The following is a 21520-nucleotide window of genomic DNA, read 5'->3' as shown; positions in this document are numbered from 1 at the left end:
TTTTGGGTCAGTATTTCTAAAATGCGATCAAGTTGTCTGTAAAACAAATGGTCTCCGAGTTGTTTGGCAGTTTCTGTGACATAAGCAATAGGAAAATAGGTGCTTCAGAATGTTATAAATTTGAAAAGGAAGAAAAATTATCAAGGTCTGTTACGTTCCTAATAATGGTGCAAGGGTGCCGATGGCTCAAAATGGTCAGACTCTTAGCAAGGTATAGTTAAAATTCAGTTACTAGGATATAGTTTATTTTAGCTATATCATTTGCCTATTATTGTTTATGTGTGTAAAATTTGCATTTTTTGTTGTTACTATTATGTTTTGTTACAGTTCTGATGAACAAAAATAGATTAATGACTAAAGAGCGGTTCATTGAAGTGTAAAAGCAAAGATAAAAATAGTAGTACAAACACCGCAACTCAGAAGCGTAATTAGCAAACAGGACTCCAGGATCTGTTGGGACAAGAGCATCTGTGAATGTGAATGTGATGATTTCACCAAAGCAGCTGAAAGGCAAAGTGTGAATGGAAAATGTGGCTATGAATATCTGAAAACTGGATTTTTTTTTTTTTTTTTTTGAGCAAGGGATTTATCCCCCTCTTGTCTCCAATGTACACTCTATTAGAAAACTCTGTCAGAGAGTTTCATAATGCTTTCAGAGATGTCACATCATTTCTAAAATAGAATAACCTCTCTGGTCAACCGGTAGATTTTCCTGGACTATGTGCAAAATAATTTGTGGTATGAAATTGATAAATTTTATTTCTAAATGCAAAGAAGCCAGACAACAGCAACAACAGATGAAAGTCATGCTGTGGTCAACATGCTTATAAAGCCAGCCTCAAATTCAGGACAAATAAAATGCCAGGAGAGAAAGCAAAAGTAGCCCTAAGCAAACCTAATGACAGGGTTGTCTGCAGCACAGCACAAGGGGCATACAGATTGTAATGATGACCCCCAATATTTTGTTTTATAGCTGAGTGAAAGCACTAGTGGGGAAGGTATGAGCCAGCTCATTGCATCCCTGTGGTACATATATGAATGATAAAGGCACACTTGGTAATTTTGAGTTCTGTTTATCAATTAATCTAATATTATTTTTGTGAGACATGACGCCGATTAGAAGCGTCTTTGAGATAATGCTGTTGGAGGACCAGCCACATGTCCTGCAAAGAAAGGTTTGGTGTATCAGTATCTATTGCTACAATAATGCAAAACAACCTCAAAATCCAGTCACTTAAATACTAAGAATTTATTTATCTCATGAGTCTGTAGGCCAGTGGGGTGGTTCTTCTCATCTCAGCAAGGCTTTACCCCTGTGTCAGTGATAAGATGGAGGCAAGGTCAGCTACATAATTTGTGGAGCTCGGTGCAAGATAAAAATGCAGGGCCCCTTGTAGAAAAAATGATTACAAATTTAAAGACAATGATAGCAGAACATCAAACCAATACGAGGTCTTAACACAGAGCCCCTATGTGACTACAAAGGTCATGTGACCATGAAGCCAGCCTGGGCTCTGGGTCATGTGGGCAGCTCTGATGCTTTTGGCTGGCTTCTTTCATATGTCCCAGTATCAGCTTGGCTAGTCTGGGATAGACTTATCTGGGACAACTGGGGTAACTCTACACCATGCATTGCGTCCTTCAGCAGGCTAGCCCAAGCATGTTCGTATGGCAAAGGCCCAGGAGAAAGAACAAGCCAGCCCAAATATGCAAGCACTCCTTAAAGTCTCTGCCTTGTCACATTCACTGACATCCCACTGGGTCACAGCACAATCCCATGCTGACCTCACAGATAGGGAGGATGCTGCAACATGATAGGATAAGGTGGGGAGGTGGGGAATTGCACCATTTTTACCGTCAGCATCCCTTGACCAATCACACATAGTTATATCTGAGTACTAAATTGCCCACCAGTTTACTTCCTAAGAACAGTTATGCATCCTGGTCTTAACTAAGGGTCGAAGAAGTAATAAAAGTTGTTAGCACAATCACATCTCAGTCCCAGAGCATAAGTGTTTCCTGTGTGTTTTGTGAAGAAATGGGTGATGGGTACTAACGCTGCTTCTCCACGCTAAAGCAGTCTGGCCGTCCAAGGGGAAGGTACTCATGTGAATAATCAAAATGAAGGAGGGGATAAAATTTCCTTACAACACTAATGATTCTGTGAAAGACCAGAAATCATAAATCTGGTCCTTGTTTTCATTATCAGCATTGTGAAGAAATGTTATCTCTGATTTCAAGTGATATGTCAACACACGGTGGTCAGGAGCTTGAAAAGCTTGAACTTCTCCTTTTAGGCCTCACATAATAGGATGTTACGTGCTGAGGACATTCAGTGCTGAGGATAAGATATCAGGAAATTGAACTTCGATGCAGGAGGCTTCATCGGCAGGCATTGACTCTTCGCTAACACTTGATTTTCTTCATTCTCTGAAAGAAATCAATGACATATTACTATTTAATAACCATACACAATGCCAGGAAACATGGAGAAATTCTTTCCAGAGCTGAAGCTAAACAAAAAACATTAGAAGTTCATTTGCAGGGATGCCGGGGTGGCTCAGTCAGTTAAGCATCTGCCTTTGGCTCAGGTCATGATCCCAGGGCCCCGACTCTCTTTCTCTCTCTGTCTCTCATGAATAAATAAATAAAATCTTAAAAAAAAGTTCATTTGCAACTGGCACCCAAGTGAAACCATCCAACCTTTGAATAAGATCTGTTCCTTGACTTAGCTGTTGATGAAAGGGGTCTTTGATGGGGCACCTGGATGGCTCAGTCGGCTGAGTGTCTGCCTTTGCCTCAGGTCATGATCCTTGGGGGGGTCCTGGGATTGAGCCCCACGTTGTGCTCCTTGCTCAGCAGGGAGCCTGCTTCTCCCTCTACCTGCTGCTCCCCCTGCTTGTGTTCTCTCTCTCTCTGTCAAATAAATAAAATCTTAAAAAGAAAAAAAGAAAGTAGTCTTTGATGAGAAACCTCAACACTTTTTCTAGGTATATGTCCCATCCACCTATACAGAACCATTGTCAGGACCACTAAACATTTGCTGCTTTATTTAATAGCCCATAATTCTTAGTGCTTTCTAATTTCGTAGAACAAAAATAAGTTGAATCTGTCATTAATCCAGATACATATATACTTATTTATCTGAAGTATATTATATACTTCAATAATTGACTGCAAACAACAATATCCCTTTAACTGACCTGATATTTCTCACCATCCTGCTTTTGCAATTTCAACTCTTTCTTCCCAAATTCAGGATCTGAGTATATTCAAATACTTCTTGTTAATAGGGCCGGTATACTGCTCTATCCAAACTCTTGCTACTTGTTATCCAAAATTCAGATGCCAAGTATGTGCAAATCATACTGCATCCCTTGCTATATGAACTTGATTTCCAAACCCAAACTCTCCCCCACACACTCATCCCACTAATTCTGGTGGTATTCACTCCACCCCATGCCTATGCAGTAGGTCTGACCAATCAAAGTCTCCTGGTCATAGTGATTGGCTCAAGGATCAGTGATTGGCACAGGGTCACAATAGAAAAAAAGAGAGATGCTGAGACACCTGGGTGGCTCAGTCGGTTAAGCATCGGACTCTTGGTTTTGGCTCAGGTCATGATCTCAGGGTCCTGGGATGGAGCTCCACGTTGGCTCCGTAGTCAGTGGGGAGTTTGCTTGAGATCCTTTCTCTCTCTCTCCCTTTGCCCCTCCCACTGCTTGTGCTCTCTCTCGATCTCTCTCTCGATCTCTCTCACCCCTCTCTCTGTAAAATAAAGAAATCTTAGAAGAGAGATGCCATGACACTTTTGCTGAGATTTCTGGCACAAGCTCAAGAGTTTTCCCTCTTAATGCAAATGTAAAAGAATATAGGGACAGTATTTCTACAGCAATCTTATAACCACAAGGAATTTGAGAACAGAGCCAATACTGATAGGAAACCTGAGAAATGAAGAAAATGTGGATCTTGGTGATCTTGTTTGGGTTCTGCCTTTTAATTGGGGAATTTAACCCATCAATAATGATTGTGATTAATGTTTCCTCTGCTGAATTTGTTTATTTTTATTCTTCTAGTACAGCCGTTCTCAGATACATATGTCTGAGTCCATCCCAGACATTCTAATTTATTTGGTCTGGTGTGTATTCTGTACATCAGTGTTTTTTTAAACCCTCCCCAGGTTCTTCTAATGTTCAGCCAGGTTTGAGAACCCAAAATCTAATAGTCTTTCTTGATTTTTGTTTTTTTTTTAATGTTTCATTATAAAATGCCACAAGTACAGAAATATAACACACACTGGAAAAAAAGAACATAAAGCAAGCTTAAAATTTTTACATTGAGAAATGAAATATTACCAACACCCCAGAAGCCTGCTGCATGACCCATCCTGATTTATCTTAAATCTCCTTAAACAGAAAGCTTCCTGGCAGTATCTAGACTATACACTGCAACTATACCTCCCCTGGGACAATTCAAGCCATAACATACTTTCAAGCTTTTTCTTGTCCCAGCTCCAATAGTGAGATCTTAGGAAATTCTATTTAGATTTATTTACTTAGATATAGCCATAAGTTTTACTAGTTATTTTTAGATACTATGTTTCTTATATCCAGCACTTCCTTTCTCTAGACTTTGCAGTGTTGGAAGCTGGAGCATCAGTCCAAATGAGAATCCCTGTTCTTACTTCAGGAACCAATTCCTGAGATTCTTTTTTTTTTAAGATTATTTATTTATTTATTTATTTGAGAGAGAGAGAGAGTGCACAAGACAGGGAGGGTCAGAGGGAGAAGCAGAATCCCCACTGAGTGGGGAGCCTGAGGCAGGGCTCGATCCTGGGACTCCGGGATCATGACCTGAGCTGAAGGCAGACACTTAACCGCCTGAGCCACCCAGGCACCCCAATTCCTGAGATTCTAAGAGATAGGGTATAATCATACTGCCAGACTAAGTTGCTTATACTCTATCCTTCGTGGTAGCTAAATATTATTCAGGCCACTGCTCTCCTTCTTCTGCAGCTCCTGTGGTTACTCTGAAGTGTCCTACCTTGGAGAGCTACCCATGTGGCTGTTGTGGGGCAGGCACTGGGGACAACCTTTCCTCTTTGTCCCCAGCCTTGGCCCCTATTATTATGGAGGCCTTGTTAAGAAGGGCTCTGCTTCAGGGCACCTGGGTGGCTCAGTTGGTTGGGCATCTGCCTTTGGCTCAGGTCATGATCCCAGGGTCTTGGGATCGAGCCCCACATCGGGCTCCCTGCTCAAGAGGGAGCCTGCTTCTCCCTCTCCCCCTCCCCTTGCTTGTGTACTCACTCTCTCTCTCTCTGTAAAATAAATAATTAAATCTTAAAAAAAAAAAAAAGGTCTCTGCTTTCCCATCCAGGCCAACCTTCAAATTCAGACCCTTCCCCAGGAGAGGTATTTATTCTCCTGTTCAAAAAATAGTCTTAAGGTCTTTACTCCAGAAACTTTATCCTCCTGGAGCTGCCAGCCAGAGGGGATGTCTGATCCAGCCAGGCCAAATGCAGCCCTGTATTTAATTACCTCAAGGACTGCCCTGGGGGACCTCTTTCATTCTTCGTGTTTGTTTCCTCTAATCTTGGATTTCCCCCAGGCTTCCTTGGGAAGGACTGCCTTCCGTCCCGAGTGTTTAACCTCAAGTTTCTTACCCTGGTTTTGCCATTGATTCGAACTCTTAAATAGTCTGTCTTACAAGAATTTGTCACCATTTCTGATTTACTGATTAAGATTCTTTCTTGTTTGGGGCCGTTATGGATCTATATGCAAAATTTGCGTGTATATATAAGATATATACATTAGCCCCCCTTAACCACAAGTTATATCTTCCTGTACCCCCAGTGAATGCCCAAAACCACAGATAGTACCAAACCCTGTATGTACTATGTTTTTTCTACACATGCATACCTGTGTTACAGTTTAATTTACAAATTAGGTACAGGAGCACCTGGGTGGCACAGTTGGTTAAGTGTCTGACTCTTGGTTTCGGCTCAGGTTGTGATCTCAGGATCATGAGACAGAGCCCCGCATCAGGCTCTGTGCTTGCTCAGCATGGAGTCTGCTTAAGATTCTCTCTCCCTCTGCTCCTCCCCACCACACTCGCTTGCTCTCTCTCAAATAAATCTTTAAAAAAATTTAAATTAGGCACAGTAAGAGATTAACAATAATAAATAATATAACAATTATAACAATATACTGTAATGGAAATTATGCGAATGTGGTCTCTCTCTCAAAGTATCTTATTGTCCTGTTCTCACCCTTCCTCTTCTCCTGATGATGGGACATGATAAAATGCCCACGTGTTGAGATGAAGTAAGGTGAATGACGTAGGCACTGTGACCTAGCACAAGGCTACTACTGACCTTCTGACGATAAATCAGGAGAATCATCTGCTTCTGGACTGCGGTTGACCCCGGGTAACTTAAACGGTGGCAAGAAAAACCACAGATAATGAGAGACTACTGTATTTTTTTTCTGTCATTTTAGTGGGATTTTGGAACATGGGCGATAGATACCTGTGCTGAGAAAATAAAATAGTGAGACTGTCATAAGATGGCATCTCACAGGGAACAGCCTGATTTTTAGCATCTAAATTTGGGCCTTAGGGAAAACAGGAGTAAACTTAGAGTTACTTGTATTTTAACTAATGCTCAGTGTATTAAAGTTATAGATTTAAAAACCTAGTTAGTTTCCCCTAAGCCTTTAACATATAACCCACAGATCGTATTGTTGTGTTTGTAAGTCTAGCTATCTCTTATGCAAAGTTAATGACTGACAGATTTTTATTTGTTCTTAGATCAATGCTAAATTAGCTTGTAAATTTGACATAGTAAATTCCCCTAAATATTTAACCATCATTTACAAACTTGATTAATAACATTCCCTTTGCGTTGGCATTTTTAACCACAGTTGCAAATTTGATTCTCTTCAGTGCTTCAAATGTCTGACAAGGCAGACTTATAAATGTAACAAACGGAATTGCTACACACTGAAACATTGTTTACAAACCTATTAAGTCTGAGATTATTTACTGATCCAGAGGTTTCTACACATTCCATTGCTGTCTAAATCAATCAAATTCTCTTAAGTATTTTTAATTAAAGTCACAAATCTTCTATCAATCAAACTCCCCTAACCCAACTTTTTACGTACTTCACCTGGCAACAGAAAGCAGCAGGAGGAAAAACATGCACAATTATGTTTATTGGTTTTGCTTTAAATGTATGTCCACAAATCAGTAAGCCTCTAGCACTGCCCCTCTAATATTACATTTCCCTAATATATTTACTCTCCTGTTTTCCAGGTAGTTTTTTTTTTTTTTTTTTTTTTTTTGAGGAGGGTGGTCATTTTTTAGCCTTTTTATAATTTTTAAAAGTATTTTTAATTGTGGTAAAATACACATGACATGAAATTTACCATCTTAACCATTCTTAAGTGCTCCCAGATCACTTTTCACAACTTGTCTCTCCCTACACTCAGCGGATGATCTCACTTATTATGCAATTATGAATACAAGGAGCAATTAGAAAAGAATAGGTCTTTTTTTCTTCCTACTGCTGGAATTACCAACCTGCTGCATCTGTGCACATTTAATCTGCCCCCCAACCTCTTACAGTGGAAGAATTGTGCCTGGCCTTTTTTTTTTTTCTTTAAGATTTTTAAATATTTATTTGAGAGAGAGAGCTTGAGCAGGAGGAGGAGCAGAGGGAGAAGCAGACTCCCTGCTAAGCAGGGAGCCCAGCCCGGGGGGCAGGGGGGGGCTTTATCCCAGGACCCTGAGATCATGACCCGAGCTGAACACAGACGCTTAACTGACTGAGCCACCCAGGCACCCCAGGAAGAGAATATTTTACTTAATGGTTTGCTTGATTGATAACATTTAAATATTTAGACATATGGTGTGTAGACCTTCACTGGGACTTTCAGCCCCACAACTACCCACTCCAATCACATTTTTACAAGTCCCACGAAACCTCTCTGGCGAAGGCCACTGATGACCTTCAGTTTGCCAATCCAGTGGCCCAGTCTCTGTCCTCATCTTTCTCAGCAAATCTCAGTATCATTTCATGCAATTAATTACTTTGAGTTCAGGGATTCCCCCGCTCCCTCTGAGTCCTTTTCTTCATTCCTCCTCCTCTTCCCACTTGCCCTAAATCTTGGCATGCCCCCGGGGTTCCAGCCTCAAACTTCAGCATCACTCCACTTGAATACTTTCTTTTTGATATCTTAGGTCTCTTGTCTGGAAATGCCATCTATAAGCAGATGACTCTCCTGTGCTTTCCCATATCCAGCTGCCTGCTTACCATCTCCACTTGGGTAGTCAAGAAGCACCCGCATTTTACAGGTCCAAGCTAGAATTCTTGATTTCCCCTCAACATACATGTCCTTCAGCCCACCCAAACCCCATATCTTCTCACCATCCATCCACCTGTGTCATTCGGAATCCTAGAAGTTCTTGATTTCCCATTGCTTTATATCCCACACCCAATCAATTCCTAGTTCAGTTCTTTGGCCCCACCTTCAAAACATATCTCCCAGCTATTCACTTCTGCCCATTTATACCACATCCTTGTCTTCCAAGCCAATATCATCTTCCACCTGGACTACTTAAGGAGCATCTCAACTGGCCTGCCTGTTTCCAGGGTACCCCTCCTCACTGCAGATGATCAATCTTACAGCAGCCCCCATGGGCTTTTAAAATCATAAAACAGATCACATTACACCCATGCCCAAAACCTTCTAATGACTTCCCTTTACATCAAAAATAAAATCCAGACGGGCACCGGGGTGGCTCAGTCGGTTAAGCATCCGGCTCTTGGTTTCGGCTCAGGTCACGATCTAAGGGTCATGAAATCAAGCCCCATGTTGGGCTCCACACTGGGCATGGAGCCTGCTTAAGATTCTCTCTCTAAAAATAATAATAAAAATAGGGGCACCAGGGTGGTTCAGTCGGTTAAGCATCTGCCTTCGGCTCAGGTCATGATCTCAGGGTCCTGGGATCGAGCCCCTCATCGGGCTCCCTGCTCCACGGGGAACCTGCTTCTCCCTTTCCTTCTGCCTGCCGCCACCCCTGCTTGTGCGTTCTCCCTCTCTGTCAAGTGAATAAATAAAATCTTTAAAAATATATATATACAAATAAAATCCAGACCCTTCCCCAAGGTCATCAGCACCTGCTTTGCTTTCTTCCTCCGCTCCCCTTCACTCACTCTGTTCCAGCCACAGTGGTTGCCTTGAAGACTCTGGAACATACCAAGCTCATTTCTGCCTCTGTGTTTCCCGTACATGGACTGCTCTGCTTCTGCATGGTTTGCTCCTTCCTACGTTTTTTGATCTCAGCTCAAATACCTCCTCAGAGAAGTCTTTGATCTAAAGTACACCCCCCTTTCATGTCTATCCCTAACCAGGTTTATTTTCTTCACAGCATCAGTCACTTAAAAAAAAAATCATATGAGTTAAGCATTTGTTTGTTTGTTTGCTCTCTGTGCCCTTCTCATAAGCTCTTTTAAGGCAGGGACCTCATCTGTCTTTTCAGCACTATATGCCGGGTACCTAGAATAGTGTGACAATTCGATCGATAAATTTCAAACCAAATGCACATTAAATAAGTCACAGTCTTTCAAGTGTTTCACACCCCTTAAATAATATGTGGAACCCACAACTGATCACAAGGACTTCACTTCCTGCTGAAGCTAACAAAAGTATTAATCCCACAGCTTTGATTTGTTTGCCCGTCTATACACATGTTCACACACTTTCCCGCATTCGTTAAGTTACTTCCCTACAAGGGAGCAGAGTTAACCGTCTCAGGTCAGCTGACCTTACAAATTCAGGAGCTCCCATCGGACATTACAGAGGGCAACAAGGGAACTGGTGTATGATTTCAGCCCCTATTTTAACAGTCTTCACCTTGTCTCATAGTTACACTGTACCTGATGCTAGATATCAAGCCCATCTCTCTCACTTAGAATTAATATAAAATTTGCAACCTAAGTATTATTTATTTTTCACATTTAGCCAATGAAAAAAATATTATCCTCTGTACCATGTTTCCTTTTTAAATTTGTCACCCGGGGGGCGCCTGGGTGGTTCAGTCAATTAAGCATCTGCCTTCAGCTCAGGTCATGATCCCAGGGTCCTGGGATCCAGCCCCGCATCGGACTCCCTGCTCAGTGGGGAGTCTGCTTCTCCCTCTGCCCCTCTCCCCTGCTTGTGCGCTCTCTCTCTCAAATAAATAAATTAAATCTTTAAAAAAATAAATTTGTAATGCTGGAACTCTGTAACTTTTACCTAGATTGTTTTCCTTCTCATTTGTGGGATTCTGTGCCTTCTTTATATCTTACATTCTCACTGGCTTCATCATTTAATAGACATTCTCTTTGCTGACTTTTGGGGAAAACTATTGCTCTTTCTTTTTTTTTTTTTTTTTTTCTAAATCTTATTTTTTTTTTTATTTTTTAAATTTTTTTATTGTTATGTTAATCCCCATACATTACATCATTAGTTTTAGATATAGTGTTCCATGATTCATTGTTTATGCATAACACCCAGTGCTCCATGCAGAACGTGCCCTCCTCAATACCCATCACCAGGCTAACCCATCCTCCCAACCCCCTCCCCTCTAGAACCCTCAGTTTGTTTTTCAGAGTCCATCGTCTCTCATGGTTCTTCTCCCCCTCCGATTTCCCCCCCTTCATTCTTCCCCTCCTGCTACATTCTTCTTCTTCTTTTTTTCTTTCTTAACATATATTGCATTATTTGTTTCAGAGGTACAGATCTGAGATTCAACAGTCCTGCACAATTCACAGCGCTTACCAGAACACATACCCTCCCCAGTGTCCATCACCCAGTCACCCCATCCCTCCCACCCCACCCCCCACTCCAGCAACCCTCAGTTTGTTTCCTGAGATTAAGAATTCCTCATATCAGTGAGGTCATATGATACATGTCTTTCTCTGTTTGACTTATTTCGCTCAGCATAATACCCTCCAGTTCCATCCACGTCGTTGCAAATGGCAAGATCTTATTCCTTTTGATGGCTGCATAATATTCCATTGTATATATATACCACATCTTCTTTATCCATTCATCTGTTGATGGACATCTTGGCTCTTTCCACAGTTTGGCTATTGTGGACATTGCTGCTATAAACATCGGGGTGCACGTAGCCTTTCGGGTCCCTACTTTTGTATCTTTGGGGTAAATACCCAGTAGTGCAATTGCTGGATCATATGGTAGCTCTATTTTCAACTTTTTGAGGAACCTCCATACTGTTTTCCAGAGTGGCTGCACCAGCTTGCATTCCCACCAACAGTGTAGGAGGGTTCCCCTTTCTCCGCATCCCCGCCAACATCTGTCATTTCCTGACTTGTTAATTTTAGCCATTCTGACTGGTGTGAGGTGGTATCTCATTGAGGTTTTGATTTGGATTTCCCTGATGCCGAGCGATATTGAACACTTTTTCATGTGTCTGTTGGCCATTTGGATGTCTTCTTTGGAGAAATGTCTGTTCATGTCTTCTGCCCATTTCTTGATTGGATTGTTTGTTCTTTTGGTGTTGAGTTTGATGAGTTCTTTATAGATTTTGGATACTAGCCCTTTGTCTGATATGTCATTTACAAATATCTTCTCCCATTCTGTCAGTTGTCTTTTGGTTTTGTTGACTGTTTCCTTTGCTTTGCAAAAGCTTTTTATCTTGATGAAGTCCCAATAGTTCATTTTTGCCCTTGTTTCCCTTGCCTTTGGCGATGTTTCTAGGAAGAAGTTGCTGCGGCTGAGGTCGAAGAGGTTGCTGCCTGTGTTCTCCTTTAGGATTTTGATGGACTCCTGTCTCACATTGAGGTCTTTCAACCATTTGGAGTCTATTTTTGTGTGTGGTGTAAGGAAATGGTCCAGTTTCATTCTTCTGCATGTGGCTGTCCAATTTTCCCAACACCATTTGTTGAAGAGACTGTCTTTTTTCCATTGGACATTCTTTCCTGCTTTGTCGAAGATTAGTTGACCATAGAGTTGAGGGTCCATTTCTGGGCTCTCAATTCTGTTCCATTGATCTATGTGCCTGTTTTTGTGCCAGTACCATACTGTCTTGATGATGACAGCTTTGTAGTAGAGCTGGAAGTCTGGAATTGTGATGCCGCCAGCTTTGCTTTTCTTTTTCAACATTCCTCTGGCTATGCGGGGTCTTTTCTGGTTCCATACAAATTTTAGGATTATTTGTTCCATTTCTTTGAAGAAAGTGGATGGTATTTTGATGGGGATTGCATTGAATGTGTAGATTGCTCTAGGTAGGATTGACATCTTCACAATATTTGTTCTTCCAATCCATGAGCATGGAACGTTTTTCCATTTCTTTGTGTCTTCCTCAATTTCTTTCATGAGTATTTTATAGTTTTCTGAGTACAGATCCTTTGCCTCTTTGGTTAGATTTATTCCTAGGTATCTTATGGTTTTGGGTGCAATTGTAAATGGGATCGACTCCTTAATTTCTCTTTCTTCTGACTTGTTGTTGGTGTATAGGAATGCCACTGACTTCTGTGCATTGATTTTATATCCTGCCACTTGACTGAATTCCTGTATGAGTTCTAGCAGTTTTGGGGTGGAGTCTTTGGGATTTTCCACATAAAGTATCATATCATCTGCAAAGAGTGAGAGTTTGACTTCTTCTTTGCCAATTTGGATGCCTTTGATTTCTTTTTGTTGTCTGATTGCTGTGGCTAGGACTTCCAATACTATGTTGAATAGCAGTGGTGATAGTGGACATCCCTGCCGCGTTCCTGACCTTAGGGGGAAAGCTCTCAGTTTTTCCCCATTGAGAATGATATTCGCTGTAGGTTTTTCATAGATGGCTTTTATGATCTTGAGGTATGTACCCTCTATCCCTATACTCTGAAGAGTTTTGATCAAGAAAGGATGCTGTACTTTGTCAAATGCTTTTTCTGCATCTATTGAGAGGATCATGTGATTCTTGTTTTTTCTTTTGTTAATGTATTGTATCACGTTGATTGATTTGCGGATGTTGAACCAACCTTGCAGCCCAGGGATAAATCCGACTTGGTCGTGGTGAATAATCCTTTTAATGTACTGTTGGATCCTATTGGCTAGTATTTTGGTGAGAATTTTTGCATCCATGTTCATCAGGGATATTGGTCTGTAATTCTCCTTTTTGATGGGGTCTTTGTCTGGTTTTGGGATCAAGGTAATGCTGGCCTCATAAAATGAGTTTGGAAGTTTTCCTTCCATTTCTATTTTTTGGAACAGTTTCAGAAGGATAGGTATTAATTCTTCTTGAAATGTTTGGTAGAATTCCCCTGGGAAGCCATCTGGCCCTGGGCTTTTGTGTTTTGGGAGATTTTTGATGACTGCTTCTATTTCCTTAGTGGTTATAGGTCTGTTCAGGTGTTCTATTTCTTCCTGGTTCAGTTTTGGTAGTTGATACATCTCTAGGAAATCATCCATTACTTCCAGGTTATCTAATTTGTTGGCATAGAGTTGCTCATAATATGTTCTTATAATTGTTTGTATTTCCTTGGTGTTGGTTGTGATTTCTCCTCTTTCATTCATGATTTTGTTGATTTGGGTCATTTCTCTTTTCTTTTTGATAAGTCTGGCCAGGGGCTTATCAATCTTGTTAATTCTTTCAAAGAACCAGCTCCTAGTTTCGTTGATCTGTTCTACTGTTCTTTTGGTTTCTATTTCATTGATTTCTGCTCTGATCTTTATTATTTCTCTTCTCCTGCTGGGTTTAGGCTTTATTTGCTGTTCTTTCTCCAGCTCCTTTAGGTGTAGGGTTAGGTTGTGTACTTGAGACCTTTCTTGTTTCTTGAGAAAGGCTTGTATTGCTATATACTTTCCTCTTAGGACTGCCTTTGCTGTATCCCAAAGATTTTGAATAGTTGTGTTTTCATTTTCATTGGTTTCCATGAATTTTTTTAATTCTTCTTTAATTTCCTGGTTGACCCATTCATTCTTCAGTAGGATGCTCTTTAGCCTCCATGTATTTGAGTTCTTTCTGACTTTCCTCTTGTGATTGAGTTCTAGTTTCAAAGCATTGTGGTCTGAAAATAGGCAGGGGATGATCCCAATCTTCTGGTACCGGTTGAGACCTGATTTATGACCTAGGATGTGATCTATTCTGGAGAATGTTCCATGGGCACTAGAGAAGAATGTGTATTCTGTTGCTTTGGGATGGAATGTTCTGAATATGTCTGTGAAGTCCATTTGGTCCAGTGTGTCATTTAAAGTCTTTATTTCCTTGTTGATCTTTTGCTTAGACGATCTGTCCATTTCAGTGAGGGGGGTGTTAAAGTCCCCCACTATTATTGTATTGTTGTCGATGTGTTTCTTTGCTTTTGTTATTAATTGCCTTATATAATTGGCTGCTCCCATATTAGGGGCATAGATATTTACAATTGTTAGATCTTCTTGTTGGATAGACCCTTTAAGTAGGAACTATTGCTCTTTCTGTATTATTTTGTAAACTTCTAGGCCTCTCTTATTATTTCTGATAGTTTTTTTTATGATTCTCCTAGATTTCATGCAAAGAAAGATAATTATTATTTCTTTATTTCCAATAGCTGTATTTTGTTCTGTCTCCATGGTTTTTTTGTTTTTTGGTTTTTTTTGCTTGTTTCTGCTTGAGCTTCCAGAAAAAATGTCAAATGATAGCGGTGGCTCACATCCTGGTTTAGTTTCCGACTTTGAAGAGACAACTCCGGTGTTTTATTTTTAAATGTGATGTTGACTGTTGATCTGAGATTCTTTTATCATCTATTCCTTAATTCATTACATATTTATTGTTCCCCATCCAAGTGCATTGGATTTGGCAATATGTAGGGTACTGATCGCCTTGGGGAAAGCAGTTTCCATGGCGTGGTGCCAGCAACAGCCAGATTGCAGTGGTTTGCAGAGAGGCATATGATGGAAACCTTTTTCTTTAATGCGTGCCAAGGGTTTTCATCAGGAATGGATGCCGAATTCTTTTTAAATGCTTTTTTGGTATTTATTAGTTAAATTGTGTCATTTTTTTTTTTTCTTATTTGACCTATTGGCATGATCTAACATCTTAATATATTTTCATTCATTCAAGAAATATCTGGGTGCCTACTATAAGCCAGGCATTCTTCTATTATTGTAATATTAAATTGGTAATTTTTATAAAATGTTGTAGGGCTTGGTGATATCTCTGATATCCATTTGTAAATATTAAATAGTTTTTATAATACTAAGACAGACCACACTTAGCTGTGGCATGTTATTCTTTAATTTTTAACTACTAAATCAATGGATCTTATTATTAAGAATTCCAAAAATACAAAAGGATGTAAAACCAGGAAGTCCACATCCAATTTTCCAATACCCCTAAGGGATATTCCCAATTGACTTTGGGATACTTCGGGTCCGTTTTCTTTTTCCATTTTAATAAACTTCTAAAATTCATTGGCAAGCATTTTATGTAGGATTTTCACATCAATATTCACGGTTGAGGTACAGATGTCACGGTCGGAGAGCCACACCTGAGTCCACATCAGGTTGGCCCCTTGCTAAATGACACTTTGTTGCAGTTCTTGACCCATCTGTTCTGTCTGGGCAACATGGCATTCCTTCCAGCTATGAGCATGCTGGGCGCCATGCGGAAGTAGCTGAGGTTCATTTGTTCAGAGAGAATTCATCCAGCACTTATCTAACTCCGTGGAACTTCCATTCTAGGCAAGGGGCAAATAATAAGAGAAATAAGTAAAATGTGTAGTATGTTAGACGGTGATAGGAGGTATGGAGAAAAAGAAGGGAAGGGGGTCAGGAGACATTACTGAGAGAGAGGGAAAGGTAGTTATTATGGGAAGGAAGGTCCCATGTGGGGAGGTAGAGGGTATTGCTACCAGAGAATTCAGACAGCAGGGAGAATGAATGATGTACAACTACTTGCCACAATATCAATAAATCTTGCAAATACCATATTGAGCAAAAGAAGCAAGGCACAGGAGAGTGCATTCCTGTATGACTCCATTCGTACAGAGAACGAAACATAGATTCAGGCAACATGGATCTACCCTCTAAAAGTCAGGAGCAGTGACTGTGAAGCAGAGAGGGTCCTGAAGAAAACAGTGGGAATTCTGGTGATGTTCTGTTTCTTAACCTGGGTGCTGTGAACACGTGTGTGTTCAGTTTGTGAAAATTCATCAAACTGAACTTTTGAAATGTGTGCATTTCCTATATGAATACCACATGTCAACAGTTTCACTATTATTTTTTAAATTCAAAATTAACTATCTTATAGGTGGCACAACCACCAGGGGGACCCTCCTTCAAATCTACTGCCTTGTCTTACTTCCCCAATGCCAAGCACACTGAAGGGATTCAGTGTGTGTGTGTGTGTGTGTGCGCATGTGTGTGTGAATATATGAATGATTGAACAAATGCATCTCTATCATCTCTAAAAGGTTTTGTATTTAGTCTCCCCTTAAACTGATCACATTGGGAAAACAGAAACAATATCTACTTTTACTGTCGTTCCCATGTTTGTTTTTAAAAAAAATCACTTCTGCCTTCCCTCTGTTTATATGAGAATAATAAATGCATTCAATGGACATTCAGCCTAATTTTAGGTTTTAAAGTCAGGAGAGCAAGTATAACAAGGATGAAAAATTTGTCCATTGGATTTGGCAACATGTAGGTTCTTGATGGTGGAAGCAGTTTTACTCATGTGGAGGCAGCAGATGCCAGAACGCAGAGGTTCAAGAAGAGATGGGATGCGAAGAAGGGGAAATGGAGCATGCTGAAAAATATTTCAAATTCCTTGGCTCTGAAAGGAGAGAATTATGTGGGGCTGACAATTTTTCTTTAGTGTTGGTGTGAATGTTCATCATAAAAGATGAGAAAGACTAACACATATTTATGTGCTAAAAGGGTGTCAGTCAATCGACAGGAATCATTTCCTTCATTTATTTCTGCTTTCAATCTTTTAGTCAGTCCTGTATTCTGTAACTACTTCACTAAGTACATGCTATGCAGGCGGCAACAGAACAGGGAATTAACTAGACACAATCTCTGCCCTTGTGCGGCTTACAAAGGGGTAACAACTGTAAAGTAGATACAAATGTTGACAAGAGAAACTGTTGGTGGGACGCCTGGGTGGCTCAGTCAGTTGAGCGGCTGCCTTCGGCTCAGGTCATGATCCCAGGGTCCTGGGATCGAGCCCCGCATCGGGCTCCCTGCTCAGCGGGAAGCCTGCTTCTCCCTCTCCCACTCCCCCTGCTTGTGTTCCTGCTCTCGATTTCTCTCTCTCTGTCAAATAAATAAAATCTTAAAAAAAAAAAAAAAAAAAGACTGTGGCTAGTGCTCGTCCTAGGCAAGAGTGTGGAAGAGGAGCATCAGGTAGGGGAAGCCAGGTAGAGGGTGGGAGGCTGAAGGCAGGCGGTTCCCAGCGTTCTGATGCAGGGAGAGACCTCAGAGACACTAGCGCACCAGCCGGCAGCCTTGGTGCGCAAACCCAGCAGTTGTCAAGGGCGACTTGTGAGACCTGTAAATAAGACTATGGAGAATTCTGTAGAATCCCACACACGGATCAGTAGGCAAGTGTAGAAGGTGAAAACTGTAGAGTCAGTTTCCCTTGAAAACCTCTAAGGAAGGGCCCTCTGGGTGGCGTAGTTGGTTAAGCGATCGACTCTTAGTTTCTGCTCGGGTCGTGATCTCGGAATGGGGAGATTGAGCCCCGTGTAGGGCTCCACACTCAGCGCCGAGACTGCTTGAGATTCTTCTCTCCCTCTCCCTCTCCCTCTGCCCCTCCTGCTCATGCTCTCTCTCTCTCTCTAAAATAAATAAATATATCTTAAAAACAAAACCCTCTAAGGAAGAGGCCATACCAGAGATACTACGCTGTCAGGTTTTCTCTCAGCATCATTAAAGATTTTTATTTCTTTAGTTGACCATGAGCTAAAGTCATTGTTTGCATTTAGGGGCTTTGTATTAAAATCATTTGTATAATTCTCGGCTTAATGATAACCTCACCGGATGGGAAGGAACATCACAGGATGGGAGGTTTGCAACTACTGAGACCAATGGAAGAGATGAGAGGTCCATTTTTCCCACCTCACGTTCATTCCTCACTAAGTGATGAGCTTTTCCTTCTTGGGCTCTCTCTCTTTCCCTCTCTGTCACTTTTTATTTGGAAGGTGGATAATTAAGTCCTCAATGAGTGTAACTCTGTTGTAGTCAAAAGACTGCAGGTGATTATTTTTAATATTAATAAAAATGCAGTCAGGGGTGCCTGGGTGGCTCAGTTGTTAAGCATCTGACTTCGGCTCGGGTAGTGATCCCAGGGTCCTGGGATCGTGCCCCACATCGGGCTCCCTGCTCAGTGGGAAGCCTGCTTCTCCTTCTCCCACTCCCCCTGCTTGTGTTCCCTCTCTTGCTGTGTCTCTCTCTGTCAAATAAATAAATAAAATCTTTAAAAAAAATAAATAAATAAAAAAAATAAAAATGCAGTCAGATTGTCTTCCCTGCATTCCAATAGGCTTTCTTGAGTGGGGAAGGAAGAGGTGCAATCAGGTAGCCCCCAGGAGTTACATATGGGTGTGTGTTTCTTAGGTAAATATACCTCACTGGCTGTGTTTGGGAGGGAAAAATAATTAAAAGTAGAGAATCACTAATATAATGCAACCCCTTCATTTCTCAGGTGTGAAAACTGAGGCCCAGAGAGGTGATGTGATTTGCCTAAAGTCATGCAACTAGTGGCAGAGCCAGGCCTAGAAGCCAGGTGTCCTGGCTCTCGAGACATTCCGCTGCCCGAGGAATGGAACAGGTAGTATCACTCGTGCTGGGGGCCGTGGGTCGGTCCGTTCCACCCAGAGCTGCCTGGGCTTCCAACTAAGGAAGGCAGAGCCAGGCTGTGGTGGCTGAGTGGAGATTCAAGGAACATTTCCAGCCTCTGGGACAAATAAGTTACCACCCAAGCAATGCATTAGGACAGGGACTCAGGCATAGGAGTGAAGAAGGAAGATATCCTCAGAACTGGGGCATGCGGTTGCAGGAGCCCAGTTACAAGCTGGACCCTTAATCAGACCTGAAATAATAGCCAGAGGGAGTGAGCTCCTGAACCTTTAAATCTCTCCAGACTGAGAAAAGAATGCATGCCACTGATGAGAACCATACAACCCAGTCTATAGAGAAAGTAGAATTCCTTCATGGTTGCCATGACATTGTGGTTCCAGAGAGTCCTTTTTCTTGAATTAACCCAGGCATTCATTCCATAACTCAGAGGCTGGTTTTGTTGGCAGGACTGTTGATTAGGACAGATATGGAGGCCTTATCTCCATCTTCCTTAGTCTTGCTATGGTTTCTTTCAGCTGCCACCCCCATCCACCATTCATTCTCAGGGACAGCTCATGCTACTGGCTTCCACCCTCATTGCTTAGTCCCTGTCTGGGGCTTCCCTAACCCTTCAGACTTCATGATTCACACCATCTGCCCCTGATTCAGCATCTCCCTCTGGCTATACTTCTGTAGTGGACATGGTGATCGCTTCTCCAACATCCATCCACCCCACCCCCATAGCAGCAGAAATACAGTTTGGGGAATTGAAAATCCTGGTCCACACACTGCCACTGACTCCACATGGGGTTCCGCTTCCAGGCAATCCTTGTCTCGGCACCACTTACTCCAGAATCGAAGTCCCAGGAGTAAGCACCTGATCACTCAGGTTCATGGCTACCTCTTTGGACCTGGCTCCCTCTGCCTCCACAGTGGGAATTGCACGAGGAGGCAGGTGGCTTCAGTTGCCCTCATGTCAGACCGAATCCCAGTGGGTAATTCCCCCGGAGGAGATCTGGCACTAATAAGAAGGGAGGGATTCTAGATGAGTGCTGATCAATAGAATACTAATGCAAGCCACATACGTACTTTAAAATCTTCTAGTAACCACATTTAAAAAGGTAGGAACAGGTGAAATTAATTTTAACAGTACATTTTATTTAATCCGATATTTCCAAAATTTCATCACATCAACATATGTTCAATATTAAAAAATCATTAATGAGATATGTTCCTTTTTGTGATGGTTGTTATAAGCCTTTGAGATCTAGGTTGTATCTTATACTCAGCACACCTTGATCTAGATGCTAAATTTTTGTTAGAAATATTTAATCTGGGGCACCTAGGTGGCTCAGTCATTAGGCGTCTGCCTTCTGCTCAGGTCATGATCCCAGGGTCTTGGGATCGAGCCCCGCATTGGGCTCCTTTCTCCGTGGGGAGCCTGCTTCTCCCTCTGCCTGCCGCTCCTCCTGCTTGTGCTCGCTCTCTGTCAAATAAATAAAAATAAAATCTTAAAAAAAAGAAATATTTAATATGCATTCATATTTACAGTTGAAAAAGTCAAGTCACATACCCAGGCTCTTCCAAACATACTTAAAAGTTTTTCAATTACTGGATCAAGTACCAATAAATAATTTTCCTTTAATGTTCGCTTCTACATTGACAAAATGAATTCATCTTTATTAGAACTATTGTTTGTAGCAAAAGCAGATCAGTGTCAAGATTAGGTCTGTCCAAGTTATGTCAATTCACTGACTCATGTCAACTCAGTATTATTAACATGGAATGTAAAGGGGTCTTGCATAAATTGAAAAGTAACTCTAAGTTCATCAATGCCAACAAAACATTCTTCAAATTTTTCTTGTCGGTTTTGTAGCTGGTTTACATAATGCTGGTTATTACAATTAAAAATCTTTTGTGTATATATTCATATTAGAAAATGTGTTAAATCATTCAGTAAATCATTTATTATGAGAAGTTTCCATTTCAATGTAAATTCTTGCAGCCTTCTAGCTAGGTCACAAGGAAGCTTTTTGTGTCCTTAGAGCTTCAAATTTGTCTCATTCAAATATACTGTGATATCAGTGAGAAAACATAGATTGCCGTGTTTTGTTTTTGATTATTAAATATTTGGTAAGAATTCCTTTTGTTTCAAGCAAATCTTGAATTAGCATTCACAGCACAGTAAATCTTTGTAAAACCCTTCCATGACCCAACCAATGAACATAGATAGAGACAAGATCATCACATTTATTGCTTTCTGTTCTTTTCCAAAAGATGGTGATTCACAGCATTTGAATGTATACACTGAACAATTTTAACAGCTATATCCATGACACTTTCACAGAGTCTACTTCTGAAAATGAACACAAATATTTTCAATGTATATCATACGGTGGAATGAAGCAATAAGGGAAACATCAGTCTCCTGTTTTGAAATTACAATAAATCCAGAATTTTTTTTTATTTTTTATTTATTTTTTTTTTTACTGAACCTAGCTGGAGCACCATCTGGCATGATAGAAACTAATTTATTTCATATCTAACTGAGTTTCTTCTTTGTCAGATGTAAAAAATTTTTAAAAATCTCTGTCACAGTTTATATTTTTAAGCAATGAATTGACAATGTTTCTTCATAAATTTGGAAGACCTTTAAAACTAAATATACTGAGGGCGCCTGGCTGGCTCAGTCAGAGGAGCATGCGACT

At 40.9% G+C, this 21520-nt stretch overlaps 1 long non-coding RNA gene across 3 annotated transcripts in view; it reads left to right on the top strand.

Annotated features, from left to right (window-relative positions):
* LOC118548593 (uncharacterized) overlaps positions 1–21520 on the top strand; it is a 67135-nt gene that overhangs the window by 17027 nt on the left and 28588 nt on the right. For 2 of the 3 annotated variants that reach the window (XR_013448812.1, XR_013448811.1), the window contains exon 2: positions 18679–18804. The exons of the other annotated variant lie outside the window; for it this stretch is intronic. This is a non-coding gene — a long non-coding RNA (uncharacterized LOC118548593). The remainder of the gene's footprint in view (positions 1–18678; positions 18805–21520) is intronic. 3 annotated transcript variants of the gene reach the window in all.

This window comes from Halichoerus grypus, chromosome 6 (genome assembly GCF_964656455.1).
Source record: "Halichoerus grypus chromosome 6, mHalGry1.hap1.1, whole genome shotgun sequence".
Classification (NCBI taxonomy): Eukaryota; Metazoa; Chordata; class Mammalia; order Carnivora; family Phocidae; genus Halichoerus; species Halichoerus grypus.
Note: the sequence above shows the minus strand (reverse complement) of the source record. Positions and strands in the feature narration are given on the sequence as shown.